Source organism: Arachis stenosperma, chromosome 10 (genome assembly GCF_014773155.1).
Source record: "Arachis stenosperma cultivar V10309 chromosome 10, arast.V10309.gnm1.PFL2, whole genome shotgun sequence".
NCBI classification, from domain to species: Eukaryota; Viridiplantae; Streptophyta; class Magnoliopsida; order Fabales; family Fabaceae; genus Arachis; species Arachis stenosperma.
Window position 1 is genome coordinate 23245430 of NC_080386.1, and position 6183 is coordinate 23251612.

General features: G+C 39.0%; 1 non-coding gene across 1 annotated transcript; it reads left to right on the forward strand.

Annotated features, from left to right (window-relative positions):
- The first annotated feature begins 1308 nt into the window (after positions 1-1308).
- LOC130958391 (small nucleolar RNA R71) lies at positions 1309-1412 on the forward strand. Its single transcript, XR_009077516.1, has one exon. It is a non-coding gene; the product is annotated as a small nucleolar RNA R71 (small nucleolar RNA).
- The last annotated feature ends 4771 nt before the right edge of the window (positions 1413-6183 follow it).

Here is a 6183-nt window from a genome sequence, read left to right on the forward strand (position 1 = left end):
TCTACAAGTCCATAAGCTTGTTTTCTTGAGTTGTCTGCCATCTCTAGTGAGATTCTTGCAGCTTGTACCTCAAAGATCCCTAGCTTCTCCATTACAGAGAGAGGCATGAGGTTTACACTTGACCCTAAGTCACACAGAGCCTTCTTGAAGGTCATGGTGCCTATGGTGCAAGGTATGGAAAACTTCCCAGGATCTTGTCTCTTTTGAGGTAATTTCTGCCTAGACAAGTCATCCAGTTCTTTGGTGAGCAAAGGAGGTTCATTCTCCCAAGTCTCATTACCAAATAACTTGTCATTTAGCTTCATGATTGCTCCAAAGTATTTAGCAACTTGCTCTTCAGTGACATACTCATCCTCTTCAGAGGAAGAATACTCATCAGAGCTCATGAATGGCAGAAGTAAATTCATTGGAATCTCTATGGTCTCATTTTGAGCCTCAGATTCCCATGGTTCCTCATTAGGGAACTCATTGGAGGTCAGTGCACGCCCATTGAGGTCTCCCTCAGTGGCGTTCACTTCCTCTCCCTCCTCTATAAATTCGGCCATGTTGATGGCCTTGCACTCTCCTTTTGGATTTTCTTCTGTATTGCTTGGGAGAGTACTAGGAGGGAGTTCAGTAACTTTCTTGCTCAGCTGACCCACTTGTGCCTCCAAATTCCTAATGGAGGATCTTGTTTCAGTCATGAAACTTTGAGTAGTTTTGATTAGATCAGAGACCATGGTTGCTAAGTCAGAGGGGTTCTGCTTAGAATTCTCTGTCTGTTGCTGAGAAGATGATGAAAAAGGCTTGCCATTGCTAAACCTGTTTCTTCCACCATTATTGTTGTTGAAACCTTGTTGAGGTCTCTCTTGATTCTTCCATGAGAAATTTGGGTGATTTCTCCATGAAGAATTATAGGTGTTTCCATAGGGTTCTCCTAGGTAATTCACCTCTTCCATTGAAGGGTTCTCAGGATCATAAGCTTCTTCTTCAGATGAAGCATCCTTAGTACTGTTTGGTGCATTTTGCATTCCATACAGACTTTGAAAAATCAAATTGACTTGCTAAGTCAATATTTTGTTCTGAGCCAATATGGCATTCAGAGTATCAATCTCAAGAACTCCTTTCTTCTGACTTGTCCCATTGTTCACAGGATTCCTTTCAGAAGTGTACATGAATTGGTTATTTGCAACCATTTCAATTAGCTCTAGAGCTTCTGTAGGCGTCTTCTTCAGATGAAGAGATCCTCCAGCAGAGCTATCCAAAGACATCTTGGATAGTTCAGAGAGACCATCATAGAAAATACCTATGATGCTCCATTCAGAAAGCATGTCAGATGGACATTTTCTGATCAATTGTTTGTATCTTTCCCAAGCTTCATAGAGGGATTCTCCATCCTTCTGTCTGAAGGTTTGGACTTCCACTCTAAGCTTACTCAATTTTTGAGGTGGAAAGAACTTTGCCAAGAAGGCATTGACTAGCTTTTCCCATGAGTCCAAGCTTTCTTTAGGTTGTGAGTCCAACCATGTCCTAGCTCTGTCTCTTATAGCAAAAGGGAATAGCATAAGTCTGTAGACCTCAGGGTCAACCCCATTAGTCTTGACAGTGTCACAGATTTGCAAGAATTCAGCTAAGAACTGATGAGGATCTTCCAATGGAAGTCCATGGAACTTGCAATTCTGTTGCATTAGAGAAACTAATTGAGGCTTAAGCTCAAAGTTGTTTGCTCCAATGGCAGGGATAGAGATGCTTCTCCCATAGAAGTCGGGAGTAGGTGCAGTAAAGTCACCCAGCACCTTCCTTACATTGTTGTTGTTGTTGTTGTTTTCAGCTGCCATGGTTTCTTCTTCTTTGAAGATTTCTGTCAGGTCCTCTACAGAGAGTTGTGCCTTAGCTTCTCTTAGCTTTCGCTTCAAGGTCCTTTCAGGTTCAGGGTCAGCTTCAACAAGGATGCCTTTGTCTTTGTTCCTGCTCATATGAAAGAGAAGAGAACAAGAAAATATGGAATCCTCTATGTCACAGTATAGAGACTCCTTGAAGTGTCAGAGGAACAGAAAAATAGAAAGAAGAGGTAGAAGAATTCGAACTTAATTAGATAGAGTTCGAATTGTGCATTGAGAAGGAGTAGTACTCCATAAATAGAAGGATGTGGGAAGAGAGAAAAAAATTTTCGAAAATCAAGTGAAATATTTTGGAAACATTTTTGAAAAACTTTAATTGATTTTCGAAAATCAAGAGTGGGAAAGAAATCAAGTAATTTTTGAAAAAGATTTTGAAATTAGAAATCAAAAAGATATGATTAAAAATTGTTTTGAAAAAGATGTGATTAAAAAGATATGATTGAAAAGTTATGGTTTTAAAAAGATATGATTGAAAAGATATGATTTTGAAAACAATTTAAAAAGATTTGATTTTAAAAATTAATGACTTGCCTAACAAGAAAAGATATGATTCAAACATTAAACCTCTCTCAACAGAAAAGGCAACATACTTGAAATGTTCAATCAAATCATTAATTGTTAGCAACTATCTTTGAAAAAGGAAAGAAATTGATTTTTGAAAACATTTGATTGAAAAGATTTGATTTGAAAAAGATTTGATTTTGGAAAACTTTTGAAAACTTGAAAAAAAATTGCTTTGAAAACAAAATCTTCCCTCTTGTGCCATCCTGGCGTTAAACGCCCAGAATGGTGCACATTCTGGCGTTTAACGCCCAATGCACTACCTTTTTGGGCGTTAAACGCCCAACCAGGTACCCTGGCTGGCGTTTAAACGCCAGTCTGCCTTCCTCACTGGGCATTTTGAACGCCCAGCCTTTTTCTGTGTAATTCCTCTGCAGTATGTTCTGAATCTTCAATTCTCTGTATTATTGACTTGAAAAGACACAAATTAAAAATATTTTTGGGTTTTTAATAATGAGGAATAATCAAAATGCAATTAAAATCAAATAGATAATGCATGCAAGACACCAAACTTAGCAGTTTGTATACTACTGACACTAACAAAATGAGAATGCATATGAGAAACAACAAAATACTCAAGTCAAGAGAATTCAAAGATCAGAGCAATGAAATCATCAAGAACAACTTGAAGATTAATGAAGACACATAAATGAATGCAAGAAGAACAGAAACATGCAATTGACACCAAACTTAAAATGAAACTCTATACTCAAACAAGAAATATTTTTGGTTTTTATGATTTTGTAATTTTTTTTGGTTTTTTTCGAAAATTAAGTGAAAAAGAAAATAAAAGTATCAAAATTCTTAATGAGAATTCCAGGAATCATGCAATGTTAGTCTAAAGCTTAAGTCTAAAGGAATTAGACATGGCTAGCCAAGCTTCAGCAGGACATTGCATTCAAGAGCTAAATTGATGAGAATCAATCAGCTTTGGTGATGATAAGAACATCACCTTGAAACACTAGAATTCATTCTTAAGAACTCTGAAGATAAATACCTAATCTAAGCAACAAGATGAACCGTCAGTTGTCCATACTCGAAACAATCCCCGGCAACGGTGCCAAAAACTTGGTGCGCGAAATCGTGATCACTACAACTTCGCACAACTAACCAGCAAGTGCACTGGGTCGTCCAAGTAATAAACCTTACGCGAGAAAGGGTTGATCCCACGGAGATTGTTGGTATGAAGCAAGCTATGGTCACCTTGTAAATCTTAGTCAGGCAAACTCAAATGGGTATAGATGATGAATAAAACATAAAGATAAAGATAGAGATACTTATGTATATCATTGGTGAGAGCTTCAGATAAGCGTATGAAGATGCTTTCCCTTCCGTCTCTCTGCTTTCCTACTGTCTTCATCCAATCCTTCTTACTCCTTTCCATGGCAAGCTGTATGTAGGGTTTCACCGTTGTCAGTGGCTACCTCCCATCCTCTCATTGGAAATGTTCAACGCACCCTGTCACGGCACGGCTATCCATCTGTCGGTTCTCAATCAGGCCGGAATAGAATCCAGTGATTCTTTTGCGTCTGTCACTAACGCCCCGCCCTCAGGAGTTTGAAGCACGTCACAGTCATTCAATCATTGAATCCTACTCAGAATACCATAGACAAGGTTTAGACCTTTCGGATTCTCTTGAATGCCGCCATCAGTTCTAGCTTATACCACGAAGATTCCGGTTAAAGAACCCAAGAGATAAACATTAGAGCCTTGCTTGCTTGTAGAACAAGAGTGGTTGTCAGTCACTTTGTTCATCAGTGAGAATGATGATGAGTGTCACATAATCATCACATTCATCAAGTTCTTGAGTACGAATGAATATCTTAGAATAAGAACAAGCGGAATTGAATAGAAGAACAATAGTAATTGCATTAATACTCGAGGTACAGCAGAGCCCCACACCTTAATCTATGGTGTGTAGAAACTCCACCGTTGAGAATACATAAGAACGAGGTCTAGGCATGGCCGTGAGGCCAGCCTCCCAAAGTGATCAAAAGATCTAAAGAACAAAGGATTCCAAAGATCAGAAGATGAAAATACAATAGTAAAAGGTCCTATATATAGAGAACTAGTAGCCCAGGGTGTACAGAGATGAGTAAATGACATAAAAATCCACTTCCGGGCCCACTTGGTGTGTGCTTGGGCTGAGCAATGAAGCATTTTCGTGTAGAGACTCTTCTTGGAGTTAAACGCCAGCTTTTATGCCAGTTTGGGCGTTTAACTTCCATTTTGGTGCCAGTTCCGGCGTTTAACGCTGGGAAATCTGAAGGTGACTTTGAACGCCGGTTTGGGCCATCAAATCTTGGGTAAAGTATGGGCTATCATATATTGCTGGAAAGCCCAGGATGTCTACTTTCCAACGCCGTTGAGAGCGCGCCAATTGGGCTTCTGTAGCTCCAGAAAATTCACTTCGAGTGCAGGGAGGTCAGAATCCAACAGCATCTGCAGTCCTTTTTAGTCTCTGAATCAGATTTTTGCTCAGGTCCCTCAATTTCAGCCAGAAAATACCTGAAATCACAGAAAAACACACAAACTCATAGTAAAGTCTAGAAAAGTGAATTTTAACTAAAAACTAATAAAAATATACTAAAAACTAACTAGATCATACTAAAAACATACTAAAAACAATGCCAAAAAGCGTATAAATTATCCGCTCATCAAGGAGCCAAGCTCAAACGTAGGCATTCCAGTTGAAAGCACTGTCGAAGTAGAGGATGTTGAAGAAGAGGATGCAGTATAAGATGTGGTTGAAGAAGAAGCAACTCAACCAAGGAATGGAGCACCAGGGAACGCAGAAGCTACAGGTGGCGCCATTCCTATTCCATTTCCACACCTTGCTAGGAAGCCCAGAAAGCAGATGGAACTAGACCCTAAGATGGTGGAGATATTCAAAAGGTTGAAGTAACTATTCTCTTTTTTGATGCTATTCACCAGGTACTTAAATATGCTAAGTTTCTAAAAGATTTATGTATTAATAAAGATAAAATACATGATTTAGAAAATATTCCTCTAGGTAGTTCTATTTCTGCTTTAATGGGTGCCATACCAGAAAAATGTGGGGATCCGGGTCCATGCATGGTTACTTGTACTATTGATGGTGTACAATTTTCTGACTACATGTGTGATTTAGGTGTGTGTGTGAGTATTATGCCATTATCTGTATATAATGCTTTGAGCCTCCTGATAAACCACTATTTTATAGTTTATCTTGTGCTTAATTGAGTGGTTTTTATCAAGTCCTTGCTCACTTATTCATATGATTTGCATGGTTTTACATTCTCCTTCCTGATTTTTTGCTATGTTGAAAACATGCTTCTTTGGACCTTAAAATTGCTATGTTTAATCCTCTCTTATTACCATTCGATGCCATGATATGTGTGTTAAGTGTTTTTAGAGACTATAGGGCAGGAAAGACTTAGAGGATGGAAAGGAAGCATGCAAAAGTGGAAGGAATACAAGAAGTTGAAGGAACTGCAAAGTTGTCAGCCTGACCCTCGCGCACTTAAACAACCATAACTTGAGCTAAAGAGGTCCAAATGATTCGGTTCCAGTTGCGTTGGAAAGCTAACGTTCGGGGCTTCGATTTGATATATAATTCGCTATAGTAGCTTCACAGAAAAATGAGCGCACGCGTGAATCACACGGACGTATCGTTCTGCAGAAATTCCAGCGACCTGCACGTGTTTGAATTCGGTCCCAGCGATTTCTGGGCTATTTCCGGCCCAGTTTCAAGCCCAAAAAA